This window comes from Aythya fuligula, chromosome 8 (genome assembly GCF_009819795.1).
Source record: "Aythya fuligula isolate bAytFul2 chromosome 8, bAytFul2.pri, whole genome shotgun sequence".
Classification (NCBI taxonomy): Eukaryota; Metazoa; Chordata; class Aves; order Anseriformes; family Anatidae; genus Aythya; species Aythya fuligula.
In genome coordinates, this window is record NC_045566.1 from 16,677,159 (window position 1) to 16,696,493 (window position 19,335).

Genomic DNA, 19,335 nt, shown 5'->3' on the forward strand with positions numbered 1-19,335 from the left:
GGCTCCTCCTCGGAGCCTCGAGGGCAACCGCGAGCGGCCGGCGCAGGGCAGGGCTGGGCGGGGCAGGGCTGGGCGACCCTGGAGCCCGGCGTCACCCGGGGGGGCCGGGGGCCGGCCCCAGCAGCGGGAGGAGCGGGCGGGCGGCTCCTCCTCGGCTCCATCCGCCCCCCGCTCCGCTCCGCACCGCCCCGGCCCCGCCTCGGCCCGCCCCGGCTGCCCGGAGAGGCCGCTCCGCGCCCGGCTGCCGCCGCCTTCGCGCTCGCACGCTTCGCCGGAGCCGCCCTCTTCGCCCCGCGCCTCCCCGTCCTTCTCCAGCCCGCGGCCGGCGCCCGCTGACGGCGGGGGAGCCGCTGCGGGGCGGCAGCGGCGCCTGAGGTGAGCGCCCCCGGGGCGGCCGCGGGAGGGGGGCGCCGCTTCCCCGGCGGAGGCCCGGGCCTGGGCTGCCGGGAGCGGGGCCCGGCGTCGCCCCCCGGGGCGGGAGCCGTGTCCGTGCCCGTGCCGCGCGGCCTCGGCTCGCCTCGTTCCGCCGGGGGCCGGCCGCCCAGGCTCTGCGGGCGAGCCTTTATTCGCGGCCGGGCTTTGTGCGGGCAGCGGCGCCGGGCACGGAGCGGGGCCGGGGCCCTCCCTGCAGCCTCTCGGCCCGCAGGGCTTCCCGGCGGGGGGAGCAGCGCGTTTTTCGTGTCAAAAAAAAAAAAAAAAAGAAACGCCACGTTCTCTTTGAAGGGGCTAGCGCCGGGCGGCCGGAGCCGGGCGGCACGACCGCCGCTGCCCGGTAGGTGTCAGGCTGGCGGTGCGGCTGAGCCCGGGGGCGGCGACTCCCCGCTCGCCCCCCGCTCGCCCCGGTCCTGCCCTGCCGGCCCCCCGTGCCCCTGGGGCGGCCGGGGCCGTGGGGGGCCGCGGGGCAGGGCAGGGTCGCCGGTGGCCGCCGCCCGGCGGGGTGAGGGGGCCTGCGGGTGAGGCCTGCGGGTGGGTTTTGTTCGTGCTGGCTCTTGGTTCCTCGGGGCCGGTGGGAAGTGAGGTGCCCAAACGCGCCCCTTGCCCTCTTCGCTTTCCCTTGCGCCCGGCCTTTGCCATCCCCGTGCCCCGTTTGCTTGGCTCCTGATGCAAGGCTCCCGGCCTCAGCCTGCTGGGAGCGATCCGTGCGGCTGGGTGTTGCTTTCTGAACTTGCCAACCAGCAGGTTTAACCAGCAGGTTTCTGAATGTCTGCCACATACAGGGGCCGGAGGTTTGTGCCCTTCAGTGCAAGCCGAGCACAGTGGCACTGATGCTCCTTAACCTTACGTTAGCCCTTGCGTTGTATAATGGGGCAGCTGGGTTTGTGTAAGGCTTGGTGGTAATGTAATAAAACGCAACTAGAAATCTTCCCGTCATCTACAGAACCTTTAAATGTTACTCTGTCTTGGGAGGTGCCATGTCTGTGGGTGTTTCCAGAGGGGTACAAGGTCTAGGGAGGGCAGGGCCAGCTTGGCACTGCTGACTGGAGATCTCCCGTCTAGGCAGCAGAGAGGCTTTTGTGGGACCCGCCATGGAAATGATGCCCTTTGTTTGTACACATGCGATCGCTTGTTTTGGGAATCCGCTGTATACATGCAGTGTAGTTTGCCTAATAGCCTATGTGATAGCTGCGAATAAGATGTGACAGAGTGCGCTTTAATTGCGCAATGTTGTGTTCTGGTTGCAGACCTTTCACATTAGCTTGTGCTAGCAGCGTGGACCAGGTGTGAAGTTATTACGCCGCATCTGCATGCTGCGATACGTCTCATGCTGTAGCCAGCTCCAAAAGCAGTAGCCAGGTGCTTGGATTTTCTTCTTTCTGCATTATCTATTTCACTTTGGTTTTTGTTTTTTTCCAAAAAACAGGGTGCTGAAATGACTGATCTGTTAGTTGTCAACAAATCTGGAGACTGCTGCCTAGTTACTTAAGGCTGCTGTAGGTTGTTATGCAATCAGATTAACAAAGTTGAAACGATCATTCAACTTCAGGTAAACAAATGATATTTATAACATCATAGGTTAGGTTGACAGCAGCTGAGAGAGGCGCTGCAGGTAGCGCATTACAAATATTTGACCAAAACTCAAGGGATGGACACATTGACATAGTAAATATATCTCGCTAAACTTCTCAGTATTATAATGTGCTTACTATTGATTGTCTGTATTCCAGGGGCTTCTGCAGTGCATTAGGCACAGCCCGCGTGCATGGGCAAAGTTGCTTGCAGCCTCATTTAGTTGATGAGCAAATGTCTTTGTGCCCAGCCTGGGGTGCTGCGTGGGCTCTGCTTGTTGCAGCACAGGTGTTGCGTCCAAGATGACCAATGCTCAACTGGAAGCTTTAGAAGAAAAAAGTCATTCCAGACGTGTTTGCTGAAGCTGGCAAGCCCCTCAACCAGTCCATTATTAGTTGGCTGTTTCTCCTTGTTGTCGTGGAAGCAGCGTTGCGGCAGGAGCGATTTTTAAGGCTCGTCTCCCTGAATCTACTCAGAGAGGAGGCGATGGGGCATGGCTGGGGTGGGATGGGCTGTGTGACGTAGGCATCAGCAATGCCGGCACAGTGAAGGTGAGACCGTGCCGGCAGGGCTGAGAGCTGGGAGGCAGGAGAGGGAAGCCTGTGATGTGGGGGAAGAAGCTGGAGAGGAGGGAGGCATTTATCCGTGTTACGGCAAGGACCGCTTGTCCGAGTCTCTCTGTGCAGGGTCTAGCTGGGGACCTATCTGTGGTCGCAGCTCATAGCGCAGCCATCTCGTGTGGGCTCTGGTGCCGTGGAAGTGCACCTCACTCCAAAAATACTGCAGTGTGACATATGCCCACCGGTATGACGGTGTGCACCGGCGTGAGGCGTTTGGGGGCAAGAAGGAATAACTGACTCATGTCAGGCAGATGGCCGGAGTCCTTTTACATTGATGTGGAACTTGAGCCCTTCCAATCTGTCTCTTGTTCAGGGAAAGGTAAGGAAGACCTTAATGTTTCTCCTCCATCTTTCTGCAGAAGATGATAGAACAGCACTTTATAATCATTCAAAAAATATTCTGGAAAGTTTTTTTTGTTCTTAATTGTTGTTACTTATTTCCTTGTTGCCTCTGTTTAAGCAGGCATCTAATTGCAAAGGGATTTCATAGGCACTTGCAAACAGATATTGCTATGCTACTGGCTTATCCTTGCGCTATATAAAATACATGCAACTAAATGTATGCAAGCACATTTTGGGTGTACTGGAATCTAAAAAGGTACTTTTGGCAATTGGAAATACTGTTCAGGCCGTATTATTGCAAGATGCTCAGAGAAGAGGCGGTGTGTAATGGGATGAGCAGTCAGTAACTTTAAGACCATGTCTTCTACTGGTACTAGTCTACTTCACCTCCAGTTTATTGACAGGTCAGTGTCTTCTTTAGCTTTGTGAGCTGAACGAGATCAGTTGCTCTTGGGGAGACCAGAGCTCTGTCTAGCTCAGCGTCTGTCCTCTGATGGGGCTGCCTAGCTGCAGTGCTGTCGCTGTCCTGGTGCAGTCTTCCAGCAGTCCCCGCTCTGCGAGGACTTTGGGCTGGCAGTTCCAGTTGTGTGTAAGAGCTGCTGATGGACGGGCTTCTCCGGAATTGTTGAGTGTGTTTTGAAAACCCGTTAGTGTTCACAGCATTAGTGTTCAGTGTTGGTGAACTTACAGTGCAGCTGCGTACTCCAAAAAGTATTTAAAATCTTTTTGTTTGTTTGTTTTACGGCCTGCCATTTGAAGCACCTGTCTTGTGATTTTCACCTGTGTTTGGGGAGATTATCTTCCTTTTTAGATTTTTACATGGAAAATGCTATGTTTGGAGATGTTGACAAGCCTTAGAATGTATGCAAAGATAACTGCCATATGTTTGCAGTAAGGTATGCTCCCAGCAACACTTTCAGTCACCTTTCCTAGTTATGTACCATTGCAGCTGTCACATTTAGGTGACTGTATGCAAAAAAAAAAAAAAAAAAAAAAGTTAAAACCCAAGAAGTAATGAGATTTCTGTAGCTATACATCCTGTACATAGATTTCAGTAAGTCTCGGTTCAGACCCATGCAGACTACAAAAGAGTTGCTGTATGCCAAGCAGTGACTTCAGCAGTGTTGTTTGAAGTTCCTGCCAAAGTAAATCTGTGCAAGGTATTTGGTGCAGCAGTTTAGGGGATGTGGAAGGATGAGGGAAGCAGCACTGAAAAATAGTAGTAAAGAGCTTGAAGTTAAGAAATAGGGCTTCCAAGAAGTGTGGCATCACACAGCAAAACCAAGGACTGGCTCCCTACATTGGTCTTCTGGTTAGCTTTCACCACACCATCCCAGACCACTTAGGGAATGGGTGGGTGTTAAGAAGTTGCCTTTTAAATCCCCAATTTCTGTGTGTAGCAGGCAAGTGGGGTCTTTGGACTGTGAACCAACCTATGGTAACTGCTTTTGTCGTGGTGGTCCAGGCGTCTGCGTGGGTTATAGTGGTAATGGCAGTTAGGTTTGGTTTATTATAAGAGGCCCTCCAGCGGTTCGTTCATTTGTATTTTATTATTCTGGCAGTTCCTGAGATCCTGTTGTTGAAAGTGGGTCAAACTTCCACTTTTTAAACCAAACAGAAAGTGTTTGTCTTGTCACTTTATACTGCTGTTGCACCCTCAAGCCGGTGAATTTAGGATTGAAGTGGGTGGCATTTCAGTTTACTGGTTTACGGATGGGATAATAGTAGAGAGTGACCTGACAAACACTTTCTGTTTGTTTTAAAAATAGAGACTCTTACATAGTGATGCTCTATGAAACAACTGGGCATGCACATGGTTAAGATCTCCACAAGAGAGCATTAATCCAGCAGCATCGCCTGCATGGCTGTCTGCCGTAGCGTGCCTCTAAGGGAGGTAGCTGTGGAGTGAAGAGATGCCAGTGCCAAACGGCTTCACTGGAATATTGGACAGCCTCTGGACAGGGCTCTTCTAAACTAGTTGAGCTCTTAAAGTGGCCTCTGTTTTTCTTCTATCTCTGTATCTTTAAGAGGAAGCTGTAGATGTGATCTTTTTCCAAAACCGATGAGTAAAAAGCAAGTTTGCTTGAAATGCATGTTTAATAGGAAGAGCGTGGCAGGATCTATATATACAGGTGGGCATTTTCCCAGCAGGGTGTGTTGGGTGGTTAGGGCCATAGCTATGTTGCCGCTAACCAAAATTCTAGCTCTGAGCATGTCTATAAATACCATCGCCTCACCCCTTGGACTCCGTGAAACGATATTTAGCTGGAACCCAGTCATACGTCAGAACATAAAAGGACCTTGGTCATCGTGTGCTTTTATAACAAACAAGGAAAAATGTATCCAAGTTGCCCAATATGTGCATTGTCCGCACAAAGACAGCTTTTTATTCGGTGAAGGGGAGGCACTTACTTTTTAAACTTTTCTCCTTTGTATTTGTATCTCATCTCTTTCCAAGTTTTTATTAATAAAAGCACGACAACTTTAATGTAATTATGCATATTTGACAAACAGATCTCTATGTTTTCGACTCATGGCTAATTAGATCTGTGGAGCCTGTGCAGTTCAGGATGTTGGGTGGGCAGATTGTTTTAGCAGGAAGGCAGAGCTGGGAGCAAGTTATTATTCTTGCCTTTCTTACGGTGGCGCAGCACTTCCCGTGACCTTGGCAGGTTTCTCGATGGCATGCTGGTGTTGATGCCCAGATCCTGGGGAAAAGGGGCTGAAGTGGCCTATGTGGAGTACAGTACATTTGCCCAGTACGTTTCTCTGAACGGTTAAATAAAGTTCTAAGTATTTGCACATCTTTACTTGGAGCAGTCAGAGGAAAGAACCGCTTGGTAAAAGCAAGCCAAGGCTGCCTTTTTAAGGCTGGGAGTGGGCTGTAAGCCCATTTCATCTTTCACTTTGAGGGATGACTAAGATGTTTCCCTCTTCCGGCGATACCCAGCTTGGGCCCTGCTGCTTCATTTTGCCAACGGGCCTCCTCATCTCAGCCACGCCGTTGTGTGGAGGCAGCTGACACACAGTCAGCATGGTGAGGGTCTCTCTGTGGGGCTGGATGTGTGTGGTGAAGCTGCCTGCAGCGGCTGTGTGCCCGCTGGAGCCGGTGCGAGTGGTGCTTGAAGGTGCGCTTGTGATGCTGACGGACGGGGGGCTGCTCTTTGCCTTCCAGGGCAGTTGCGCTCGTTATGTATGCACGTGGCAGCTGTGGTCTGGTGGATGCCCGGAGGCTCAGCTTTCTCTCCTGAGCTTTTATTTTTGCGCAAATCTGAAATAGCAGAACTGGAGCCGCTGAATAAGCCAGGGGAGCAGATATGGCTGCTCTCCCCTCCACCTACTGCAGAAACGCACAGAGGAGCAACTGGTATGAGTATTTCGGGGGTGAAAGAAAAGGCAGCCGGTCTAATGTTGTCTCTGTTATTTTTTCCATTCAGGGTTCTTATGAAGATAGTTTTTCCTTATGATAAATGTTTTTAATTACTCCCTAGTTGTCAGGTATGGTGCCCTATCATTTAAAAGTGGCTGGCCTGTACTACCCAAACGAAAATCAAAACTTCCCAGTGAACAAGCTTCTGAAATAATTTCTGTCGGGTTTTCTCTGTTTAAACAAACAGACAAACAAAACAAACAAACAAAAAACACGTAACCTTTCTACTTTGGTTGCATCATATGAGTATCTTTGAGGTTGAAACTTCCCTGATGCTTGTGGGAGAGGAAGAATTTATTTCTTTTGTCTCAAATGCTGTAGTGGTGGATGCTAATTAAAATCCAAACAAACTGGGTTGAGGGGGTAGTCTTCCTTTGCCCTCACAATGAAAATCATTTCTTTGGAAGAGCTGTGAGAATTATGCCTGCAGGCGTTCATATAGAGATAAATTAGCCCCTGGCTGCCCCAAATCTTGCTGTTTCAGTTGGCAGAAATCTGCCAGGAAGGCTTTTTGAAATGGCAGCAGCCTGTCTGCGTGTTGTGGAGCAGATTGTGTACCGGGGACCACGGCACAGCCCTGAGCAAGGACGTCAGCAGCGGCTGGCGTCCCCAGCACAAACAGCCAGACTCCGTCAGCCTGACAGAGCGGAGAGGAGTGGCGCAACCCTAATGGACACATCCTGATGGCTGTCAGCTGAGAGCATGGGGTTTGTTTGTTGTTCTCCCCCAACGACAGGAGCTGACTCTGAGGTGGATTTTCCTATGGCTAGCGTTCTGCATCTCTGATGTTTTGGCAAGAGTGAGAGTGTTTCCTAAAGAGAGGAAAAAAAAAAAAAAAAAGGAATAAGAGGCCTCAGACTTAGTAACAGCATTTAGGAGAACAACAAATGCTCGGCCTTGTCGAGCAGTGTTTCATTGTGCATTTAGTTGGGCATCTTTACCAGCATAATGGAAAATTACGTGCTTGATGCTTCACTGAGTTGCGATGGGATTTGGAGGATGTAATTTCTCTAAGACTTCTAAAATCCCAAGCTTCGTGGTGGAGTTTTTATTTGCATTTATGTTTCTGTGCTAGTCTCTGAGCCTTTTTTCTTCCGCAAGAGATGGCTGGGTGCTATCAGGGAAAGAGCTTAAAGAAGAATGGATAGAGAGCAAACAAGTCAGAGCTTCCTAGCAGGTGAGCGGGGACTGGGGCGGGCTTGGTTTGGCCTGAGGGAGCAGTCTGGGGCAGGAACCATTTGAGCGGCTGGCTGCAGGGAGGGCTGCGCGCCGTGTCCCGCTCTGTGGCGTTGGTGGCACCGCAGTCCCTTCTCTGCCTGGAGCCCAGGGATCAGGCCAATGTCCCGGTGATGGTGTTGGCCTGTGCTTCTTGCCATGCTTCTGCTGTGAGCCAGTGCCTTAAGAGAACCTTGTGAGGTGAACGGCTTCCCAGAAAGTTGTTAGGAGCTTAATGCTGCAATGTAACGAGGTTTGCGAGTCACCTGTGGCACAAGAGTGCTGACGGCTTCTTTTCAGTTATTAGTTTTCGTACAGCCTGTTTTGGCCATTAGGATTGGTTGGCTATGCAAAGTGGCTCCATAAAATGCAAATTATTAGCTTCTATGTGGGTCAGAAAGCATTGCATACTTAGCGTAACTCTTGTAGTTAAACGGCCTCCTTTGTTAACCAAATGATTTAAGCACCGGCTGACTCTCAGCAGTGTCAAAAACATACAGTAATTCTGACTGAGTGTAAATAAAGCATTTCAGCTTGGAGTGATGACTGCAGGACTGGCTTGAAAGCTATTTTCGGGCCAAAGGCACAGCCCAGAGCAGGGGGACGGCCGCGGCTCCGCTCCTGGAGCGGCGTCAGGCTGGAGGATGACTCAGTCAGCCCTGCAGCTTCCTTGTTGCTCCAGAAAGGTGGCGATTTATTGCAGTCTGTGTCAGCACTAAGCAGCTGCCCGCCCGGTGCTGATTCAGCTCCCAAAGCTGGGTAAGGCTGCGCACCCGGTCTCTGCCCATCGCGGCCTTCCCAGCTCCCTTCCCTCCCATGCCGTGGGTGCCGAGGTTGAAGCAAGAGCAAACGTGGCCAGATCATCACAGAGTGCCCTTGCTGCTGGGTGGGAAGCGCGTCCAGACCCAGCCAGGCCCTTCCTTTGTAGGCAGAACAGGTTGGGCAGCAGCAGGGCACCGGGGGAGACGCAAAGCAGAAGGTGGAGCTTGCTGAGGACGTTCACTACGTGCTGCAGTTTGAGGGCTCGTGTTTTTTGGGGTTTTATGTTGGCTTGCAGTAGCCAACCTAAAGGAGGAGGAATTTCTTAGCTCCTGGTGTTATCTGATGATTAGTTGGAGTGAGGCAGTTAGTTGTATTGCTATCTTTCTCCTCCTGCCTTCCCCCTCCAAAGACAGGTACAACACTGCCAGTCCTTACGCCTGGCTGTGAAATACAGCACCTGGTGTTGGGTATAGGGGCGATACTGTGCATATCAAGGGTAAGGATTGTGCTGGAGGACAGCATCATAATGGGCACATCTCATCCTCTTACTTCCACCCTGGGGAAAGCACATAAAGAACCCACTTGCTGTTTCTTGCCATTGCAGCCCTTTTCTTTTAGAGGAAGGCAAAGGCTGGAATAACTGTTGTGTTCTTGTATTTTTTTCCTGAAACAAATCTCTTGTTGGTTTTTCTTGCTTTCAGCGTGTGCTTGGAAAAGGCGCGTTTGAGTGGTGCCAGTGGTGGTCAGTGTTGCCCACTTTCCGAGACGTGACCTTTCGCAAGGAGGCGGTACGTTTTTTGTGTGGCAGGGCTAGGGCTGAAGGTCACGGGCGGATTAGCCGTGCCGAGGAAGCTATCCAAGACCATATCTGCTGCAGGTTTTCTGAGTGTGTGAGATGAGTTCTGCTTTTGATCTTGGTTGTGACTCTGAATATCCTGAGGAATAAAGACACATGTAAGGAAGGAGGTGGCCCTGAAGACTCTTTGTTTTTCCTTTAATGGTTCCTACCAGGTGAATTGCAGTGTCAGAGAAGCTGGCAGTCAACAGCAACGAGCAGATCAGTGACCTCTGTGCTTTCCCAGGCATCTTCTCTTTGCTCTGACAATGCTGAGGGTGCCTGGGTATGAAAAAGTCACCTGTGAGCTTCATGGTGTGCTGCTCTGTGCCAGGACCGCCAGAGCAGCGTGGGTATCGGAGAACGCTGGGTGAGCTGAGGCACGCTGCCTGTGGGAACGCCAGCCTGGCCTCAGATCCAAGGAGCCACCAGCACCCTGCTGTAGCATCAGACTGCCTGACTGGTTTTGTAACTCCATTTGAATGCCGAGGAGGAGATGTAAAACAGGAGGCAGGGGTTACTTTTGCCCGTGAGGTAGCGTGTGCCTCCTGGCGCTAGGGGTTGTGGGCTGGATTATCCGCCTCTGTCTCCTCATTGCCTCCCAGGGATCAGCCAGCATGTCTGGTAGGTTTGGCTGGTCACCGGAGATACTCTGGGACAAAGTTTAATACTGGTTAAAATTAGAGTGCTGTTTTTGGTGTACTTACCTGGCAATGTCACCCCCCTGGTGCTGCGTGCAGCTGCCTTTAACGATTCGCCTGGGTTTTATCCCATTTGCTACTTGGTCACAGATCTGTTCCAGAAAGGCTTGGATGAAATGAGTGCCCGCAAAGAAAGTGTTAGAGAATGTTGGGAAGAAATATAAAGGAGAACAAGCACGCACCAGAAAATCAGTTTAAAAGTATGCAGTAAGGAGGCAGAAATGGGCACGCTTACAGACACAGCCGGAGGGGTGGTGTGGCAGCAAGTGGTGCTGCAGGCTGGGAGCTGAGGAACTTTGCCAGAGCTGCTGTGCTCGGGGCCCTCTGGGTGCCTGCGTGGTGCCCAGCATGGTAGGACTCTGCCCTGGTTTGTGCCTTGAGGATGTCAGAAGAACAAAAACAGGTCCCTTTGCCTAGTGTGAAGACATTTCTTTTTCTAAATGGAGTGAGCTGTGGATTATATTTCTAGATCCCATGATGAGCTTGAACCTCAGTATCTTAATTCAGTTCTCCTAACAGATTTGCTTTCCAAATACTATTCCTAAATCCAGTTATGAAGAGCATTTTCTGTTCCTGCTGTGACCAACGTTGATGCTCCTGACGCTGCCCCGGGGCTGGGGTAGCTGCTGCTGTTTCCTGGGGGCTCCTGGAGCTGTGCTCTGCAGGGCAAAGGCAGTGCTGGGAGGGTTAATGCTGCTGCTAACTGTAACCGAGAAAATCTGACTCATTGGTCATGGAAGACAGGAGTACAATCAAATATTGTGGCTAGATTGATTTGTTTACATATAGTGAAATTATGTAAATATCAATGCAGATTAGGTTTAGGCCTTTTGTTTGCTTGCATTCAGTACCCTGGAGCCAAAACCCGGTGCTGCTGAAGTCACGGAGAATTTTACTACTGAGCTTAGTAAGTATGGGATTTAGCTTCTGAGCAGTTAGAGATACAATAGTTTTTAATACTGTTAAGTGCTTTAGAAGAAGGATTTTTGGTGTTTTTTTTTGTTTTGTTTTGTTTTTGTTGCTACTACTATGAAAGCCATAACTGCAGGCATGTGAAAGGACATCTGAAAGGTTGGTTGATCTTCATTTTTGGGGTAGGAGCAGAGCTTGGGCCTGTTGTTTCTGGGTTGTCATCATCAGGAGTCAGTATCAATGAGCAGAGAAATGGTGTGGAGAGGGGGAACTCTGCAATTGTGCATAACCATGTTAAAGAAGGAGGTGACAAGGTGGACATCTGGAGATGAAATGTGAAGAGCTAAACAGCTGATGGCACAAGGCTGGAAATGTGGAAAGGAGAAGATGATAAAAGGCTTCCTTTTCTGTTCTTTATACAGTGTGTAGTGTGAATAAAACTTTTCTGAGTGAGAGGCTCAGAACCAGAAGAGTTTTTGGTAGGTTGTGATGGCAGGATGCTGGCTTTCACGTTACTTCTCCTTGTCAAAGTGGCAATGCAAGAAACGAGCCTGCCAAAACGACGAGGACAGAGGCTGTTCCCAGGTGGTGGGCTGCAGCCAAGGGCAGTGGTGTCACGTCCTGAAGCTGGGTCATGGGCGATCACCTCCTGCTGCATATCTGTTTCCATATGTCCCCAGCTGAGCTTATGGGAGAACAATGATTCTGGAAAGCTCAGGATCATAGTGAAAGGTTGCTGTTAACTTTTTTTTTTTTTTTTTAAAAAAAAAAAAAAAAAAAAAAAAGGTTTATTTATGTGGCACAGGTAAGACCAGAGGTCTGGAAAGGTGAAGCCTTCTTTTGCCTGTGCTGTTCTGCTTGTACTTTGGTTTCATGTATGTGAGATAATATAAAAATGCAAACTACCTGTACAGAGCACAGGGTGGTTGAGGAGTAAAAGCTCAGAGAAATTGCAGGGTATTTCCCCTGTCCGTAACCAGAAGAAACTGCTCAGTTGTGTTGTGGGGTGTGGAGGGGGTGTTACTTGTCTCTCATTTTTTACAGGGTTTTCTAGTCTTCCTCTCGGATGGGTACTAAAAGAAGTGCTTGCATGTCTTCATTCTCCAAAGGGATGATGGATTATCATCCGATAAGGAGTTGAATGTCCAATTTAAAGGGTGAATTTTGAGCACGGTGAGAGTGCTCTGACTCCCTGCATGTTGTTCAGTGACTGTGGCATATGAATGCATGCTTGTGTAAAAGCTCTTTCTTGTGTTTATACACTCAATGGTTTATTTTGGTAACAAACTTATTTTTAGATTCTCTTAAGCCAGAAGAAAAATGAGCCTGTGGAGTTGGTCATTTTTGTTTAAGATTGCACTTCCTCCCCCAGAAGTCTTCATAAAACACTTTTCCCCAAGTTTTCTGCCTCCCTACCTTATGAAATCAGGATATAGTTGTTGTGTCTTTTTTTCTGCATTTAAACTTTTACCATAAACTTGCACCGTATTCTTCAGTTCTCCATCAGACTCTTTTCCCTTAGCTGAGGACAGCATGCAGGGACAGAAGTGATCAGCCAGCAGCACTTCAAGCACCCAAGTTTGTAATGCCCAGCCAGCTGAAATGCCTCTGTTCTGCAGATGAGTAAGGGCACCACAGGCGGTTACTGCATTTCATCTTTCGGTGTCTCCTCATAAGCTGTAATTGCTACTAGGCCTGGCTGAGGTTTTATTTCAGTTTATATGACAAAAATGTACGTAGGATTTGCAGATTTGGGGTTGTGCCTTTGTATTGGGTGCGTGGTTGAACAGCATTAGGGCTGTGCTGTTTCTTCTCTGTGTTTTTCTGTTTTTCAAGCAAGTTCACATCAACTTTTTTTTTTTTTAGTGAGTTAATGCTTTGTAAGCTAAGTAAATGTCTTTTTATTAATTCAGGGTGGATATGAGCAAAAATACAGAACAAAAGACAAATGCAAACATTTAAGAAAATAACTATAATAAAGGTTCTTCTTACAAGAATTGTTCTTAAGTGAATTGATAACACTCATTTTCTGTATGTGTGTGTCTGTGTGTGGACACATATATATTTTTTGCATCTCAGAAACTATCCCATATTGTTTGGTAGTGATACACCATGGTATTTGACTGGGTATAGAAGGCAGCAGTGGAGGGCCATCTGTTGTGCACCACTTAGTAGATGCAGGCTGGTGGCTGCAGGCTCCCATCTGCGGCTTCCAGCCATCTCACTGCTCACCCGGTGCCGCGGGACTGTGCGGGTAAGAAGACTTGCACAAAGCATCGATTGCTGCAATACCAATTTCTCTCTTACTTTACTTAGTCATGGTATCCGCTGACGCAAAAGAAATTCCATACTCTGTGCAGGCATGAAAGCAGTGATAATATAAATGCGTGCACTTCTGAAAAATAACGCTAAGGAAAGGCACGTGTCCCTGCATAAGGTATATGTGGTAACTGGAAGTGTATTTACAACACGCGTAACTTCGTTTATTGTAGCTTTTAAATACCCAGCAGGAGGCACGACAATGCAGAAGGACAGGCTGCGGAACCGGCCCGCTGCCCAGACAAACAGCCAGCGTCCCCAGGCTTCCCGGAGGTCAATGGTGGCGGCCGGCGGAGCCACGGCCTGGGGTTCCAGCTTTGGTGCCCTCTGCATCTTGTGCGATAGCTAGCCATGTACGTGCAGTTGGGTTGGATCACAATGGTTACTGTGATATATGTCTGTAAGGAATGGTGTACAAGTAAAGATTTTTGGAGAAACAGATCAATAAAGTGCAAATAGAGCACGGCAGCGCTACACACCCAGACCATGGAAGCAGTGCAATCCAGGCTTTGCGTTTGTTCCTCTGTTGGCTCCTTTTGTTTTGCCATGTGTGCCAAAGACTCCCTTTCCCTTAACTCACTCTTCCCCCCTTCAAATTTGTTAATTGGCCTTTAGTGAAAAGATGTTGCTGCTGAAGGCTTCAGAAGTGAAAGCCAATCTAAACATTCAAGCATTGCGTATAGTTATGCAGCACTTTGGGTGATCTTAAGAAGTGTGAAGTAGCTACAGCAGCAGATCTGCCTGAGCATCTTGTGTGGGTTGGGTTTTTGGAAACCTGTCTGAGTTGTGTTTTTGGTGTCAGCAGCTGCACAGCTCTTGGTGGCTATCCACTTTCATTTCTCCTTTGCCAGCTTTGGGGGGGAGCAAACTCGAGGCAGAATGAACAGATAAGTGGGGGCTGAAATGAATATTTAAGCACTTCTAGATTTATTTCACTGACAGATAAACTCACTGCTTGATTTCTGCGGGAGGAGTGTTTGCCAAAGCCTTGCCAAATGCTCCAAAAAAGGAGCTGCAGAATGTTCAACACAAACCCCACAGCATTTGATGAGAGTTTATTCGGTTGTTTCAGTAGTGACTCATCTCCAGAATGATCCATCCGTTTCCCTCTTTGCATGTATATGTGGGAAAAGAAATCTGGCAAAGGTCTTGGAGCCACCTACGAAATCCAACGTCCTCCTTCAATTATTACTTAAAGCAACTGAGCATCTTAAGCCTTTGGGCAATTTTGCGAGTTGTACTGGCAAAAGGTGTTTACAGTCAAACCTTGTTCACTTTTGTGCAGTGTATCCTATATTTTTAAGAGCGTGGGGGACAGAACAGAGGAAGAAACAGTATGCATGGCTTTCTTTTTCTGTTCTCATTCAGCCACTAATTTTTCTGCCTGTGGACAGGATTGGTTTTGAAGCTGTGGTTGTTAGGACATCACTTTTTCCTTTCTGTGCATCACGGCTTTGGCTATCTGACCTGAAAATTAAAGCTCAGCAGTCAGTGTGTGTGTTACTATGCTTCCTGACACGGCTGTTCAGAAAGCCGAGCGCTCTGTCTGAATCCTTCTCCTGCCTCCACTCCTCTGAAGGCAGCAGCGAGCACAAAAACAGGAAATGGGAATGATAAAGTGTGGGATCATGGAAATGCTGAGCTAGGGCTGCCAGAAGGAAACAGCTTTCTGGTGGCAGTGGGGATGAACTGACTGCAAAAACTTAGGAAAAGTGAATTTTTTTTTTTTTTTTTTTTTTTTTTTTTTTCCCCTGTGACTTCTTTTACAGTTCTGTAAGGCTGTGTAGTGGAAAGGATTCCTGTTGTCTTGAATGGATGCTGGTGCTGGCATGTTAGTGAATGCTTAGGCAGTGTATGTGGACTGCATTAGCTAAAGGACTTGGTAATGCCTTGTCTGCATGCAAAAGAAAGTGATGATTGGGATGGAGGTTTCCTAAGAGCAGAGTGGACTTGGATCCTGTATATTTTACTTCTACATGCAGGAGCTACTACTTTTGCCTTCAGCCTTGTTTTTTCCTGTTTTTCATTCCCCAGATATTTTGCAAATTGATTTTTGCCCTAATGTTCTTCCCCCCCTGGAATTGCTAGGAAACCAGTAGAGCATCATATGGCAAAACATACTGCAGGCCGGGAAGGCACGTTATGGCTTTTCTGCCCTGCCGGAGCTGCAGACCTGCCCCGAGGGTCTGGTGGGGCTGGCTGCATCCATCACCCCTCACACCTGGGCCCCGATCCTGCTCGTGGTGGCCAGCACAGATGCGCTTTTGGCACTTCCATGTGGCACTGATGTTTCTCTCCTCAAGAAGAGCGTGATGCCACGGAGGAGTGGTGTCTGTCGGCTCTTCATCTGGAATTGGTTGAGTCTGCTCAGCAGCACCACTGTTAATGAGTTTTGAGGGCAGGAGGGAGTCTTGCAAGATGCAGTTTTTTTCCATTTCTGTCCAGGCTCAGTGAGTACCAGCGATTGGGCACAGACAGTGCAGTAGTTTTACAAGCTTGTTCCAAGCAAGGGGAGACCTATTCTGAGGCACGGACGCTTGCATCTCAAAGTCCTCAAAGTTCAGAGCTTGCAATGGAGCAATGGGCAGCGTGCTCCTGAGGACAGCGGTTTTTAAGCAAAAGACTTTGAAAGAAAACTGCTCTGTGTGTACCTGTTCTGCCTTTCAATGTTGGCCTGGTCCTGTGCAGAAGATTTCCTGGAGGTCTGCATGGTGGTACGGGCAGGGCTTACTTTCCAAGCAACATGGAAGAAATGGGGTGAAGCGTTGTATTTGACTACAGTTCGTCATGTATCAAAGAAAATATGTCCTGACTAAGAATAGTTTTCTAAGAAAAGGAAATGAACTGTCAGGAATTATAGTAAACATTTGGGAAGCTTTGAAATTATTTATTAGGAGCAGCATATCCTCTGGGTTTGCAAAAAGGCTCTGCTTTTAGCAGGAGAAAGTTATGTTTACATTAAGATCAATGTGATTCAATGGTAACTAACTGATTACAAGGATCTTTCCTTAATAAAAGAGCTGCCAGTGAAAATGCAGAAGATTAGGATTGCCTCATGGAGGATTTACATTACCTGAATTTAAATAAGTGTATCCTCCTTCTTGCAGAAGGTGCAAGTAATAATTTGTGCTATGCCCCGCCACCAGCAGTGGAGCAGATTGCCTGAGCAGTTGGAGGCAGATTTGGTGCTTTCCTTTCTGGCCCCAGGTGTGCTTTTCCTGGCCAGGAGAGCAGAACAGTGCACCCCTTCTGCTCATCCAATTGTGGATATAGAGAAAAGCTCCAAAGCCAGTCTTCCCCAGATGTCAGTGGAAGTTATGCTTTGGAGAAGGATTAGGTCATTGTTACTTTTTTCCCTCTCTCTTTGCTTTTTCCTCCACAAAGAACGTTCATTGTTTATGAGCAGGTCCTTTTCTCTCTGTCAGCTGGTGTGTGTTTTTTGTTCTGAGGGACTTAAGATCTTTTTTTTTTTTTTTCCCTATGTTATTTACAAGGGACTTAGGAAAATGTATAGAGATGCCTGCCCAGTGCTTTTTGTGAAGTTTATAATGCAAATAAAATAGCGATGGAGTAAAAAGCCACCTGTGAGAAGATATTGTTAAGAAACAAGTTGTTTTGGAGAAAAGTTAAGCAATACTTTATTTGATTTTGTTTTGCTTTTCTTTGCTTCTTTGGCTTCCAAATCAGCATTGAAAAATACCTGCCAGCTGTAATTATCTTACTGGAAGCTTAATTCAAGGTCTAATTTTACTGGAAGCCTGAAGGACAGGAGGAGGCCAGAGCTGGAGAATGGCGTCTTACGTTGACTGATGGCTGTGTCAGACGTACATAAGGTAAACTTAATAAAATAAACACGCAGTGCTGCTTCTGGCCCAAAGTGGGCAAACTGCACGGAAGCACTCACAGCAAGTCGTCAGTTTTTGTGTCTGGCCCAAAAGCCTTTGCTAGTGGTTTTGATTATTTATCTCTGACCCAAACCTCCTGGCGTACCTGTAACTGACTGTTCAGTTGATAGCGACTGAAGTGTGTTTAAGTGCTTTAGCTGAAGAGAAAATCAGGACTGTTTTGAGCCCAAATGATAAGGAGATTGAAAGTAATAAATTGCTTTAAGTGCTAGCCTTCCATAGTGGGGCTCAGGTTCACTGTTTCCTATTATTCAAAACTCACTATCCTGCCAGTATTTCTCCATTAGGAACCTCCTGAAGCACTTCCAGCGTCTCCAGACAGCTCTGTTAACACCTTCATTGTCCGTGTTTTCTCTTAAGAAAGAGAGAAAGGAGAGAGAGTGAAAAGAGCAAATTTTCTGAGTGAGTAAACCCAAAGGGCAGAGAAGCATTTCATTTCGTCCAAATTCTTGACTTGCTTCCATGGCTGGGCTATCACAGATGTGCAGGCACAAAGAGGAAGCTTGTGATGAGCCCGGTGAGTTCTGCCTGATGGCTTCGTGTCAAGCCAAAAAAATGTGGTGATTTATCTCCATGCCTTAGAGGAAGCATCTCTTCCTTGTTCTTCCAATTGTACATTTAGGGAAACGACCAGAATCATATCAACAAAATTCTTCCCCCTGGATTCAGATCCCCAAATCTTTTGGGTAGCCTTCATCAAGAGTTCACATGGCATGTATGCCTTTCTGGTTTTGCTATCCATTGCAAAAGCATGTGAGGAGTTGTAGTGCAATTCTGATAATCGCAAAATATTTCTGTAAGTAAACAGATTGTAATAAATTGATGTTTCAGATTTGCTTTGTGTGAAGTGTTTACGCAGCAGAAGCAGGAGCAGTTAGCAATGCATTCTAATAGTTCAGGCAAAAATGTTTGGAAACAACACAGTGGGAGATTATTCCTGTGTTTTCAGGGAAAAAAAACAGCCATCCAGTGTGCACTGGGCTGTACAGTGATAGCACTGCGCACAACTTTGGTTTTGAAGCTTGCCGTGAGTGTGAAGAGGATGAATAGGCTACGTGGGGAAGGGGACTCTTTTCTCCCTTGCCTGTTTTTAATTTAGGAAAAAAAAAATCTCTCTTTACCTGAGAATTGAATAAATAATAACTTAAAATGACTTCAAAAGTTATTATAAGCCACTGTGTTTATCTGCTCTGTCTGGTTAGGCAAATCAGCAGAATCTATTTGGGGAAGGAGCCAGGGAGGGTATCTGAGCCTCACTTTTATTAGAGTCTCGGAATTAGAGGTTGCGGCACATCCCCTCCAGCATGTTTCATGCAATTTGATATTTACATACTGAAAACCTGTCTGGACTCTCACCAGTAGCGTTTATGGTGTGCAGTGTCTATCACCGCCTGTCTGCCTGTGTCAGTTTGTGCATAGAGGATTTATTCTGATCTTTTTTCATCTCCCTCACTGTTCATTGCCTCTCCCCTTGGCCCCACAAAGGTGCTTGTGCTGGGATCCAGCATCGTGAGCAGCAGCTTTGCCTCTTATGGCAGGGTGTCTCCAGCTCTGCAGGCATGCTGCACAGAGCTTGGGCTGCTGGGTCAGGGTTTATACACCCATCTTCTGAGCCCAGAGTAATTCATTGTGTGCTGGGACTGAAGCTCGGTCTATTTTAATCTGGAACCTGCTGCACTTATAGGCCTGGTGCAGTTACAGGTTGTTGTCAGCATGCCTGGATGCAAAATGGGATGTGTAGTGCTCTCCATCTTCTGGAAAACAGCCCCAGTGCCTGCTATGAGCAGTGTTTTGTAAGGACTGGATGATAGCAATAGTAATGTTTATTGTTAAGCTTTATTTTCATTTATTTATTTTTAGTTTTCTGGTGGGTTCAACCAAAGCAAAATGATTTTTAATAGGAATTTTAATTTGTCTTCTGTTTGACTTTGTGCTAATGTTTGTCTTCTATCTTACACTTAAACACAGGCTTTTTGGAGGAGGCTGCTCTTGCTCTGTTTGCAGTGTCCAGCACAGTGGGAATCTTTTCCATGCTACTCCTACGTACTACAGATACTTAAGTAATAATGAAATTGCAGGCAGCTATCTCTCCTCTCCTGCCCACACTGCTTTAAACCATTCAGCCCGTTCTTTTGCCTGTCTCATTTGAAACCCTGTGATTTGTGACTAGAATTGTACTGAGCTTGTCAGAGCTTTCTGCTGCCTGTTTGGTAACAAGCAGCAGTGTTTACTTACGTGCCGGTAAATCCTGTGTATTAAACAGCAGCAGAAGCTGTTTCTGTGTTCT

At 47.7% G+C, this 19,335-nt stretch overlaps 1 protein-coding gene across 2 annotated transcripts in view; it reads left to right on the forward strand.

Annotated features, from left to right (window-relative positions):
• The first annotated feature begins 254 nt into the window (after positions 1-254).
• C8H1orf21 (chromosome 8 C1orf21 homolog) overlaps positions 255-19,335 on the forward strand; it is a 105,590-nt gene continuing 86,509 nt past the window's right edge. The window contains exon 1 of one of the 2 annotated variants that reach the window (XM_032192158.1): positions 255-375. The gene's annotated coding sequence lies outside the window, so the exon portion shown is untranslated. Of the gene's footprint in view, positions 376-2,578; positions 2,947-19,335 lie in introns of those variants that run through there. The other variant, XM_032192159.1, reaches the window with a different exon arrangement.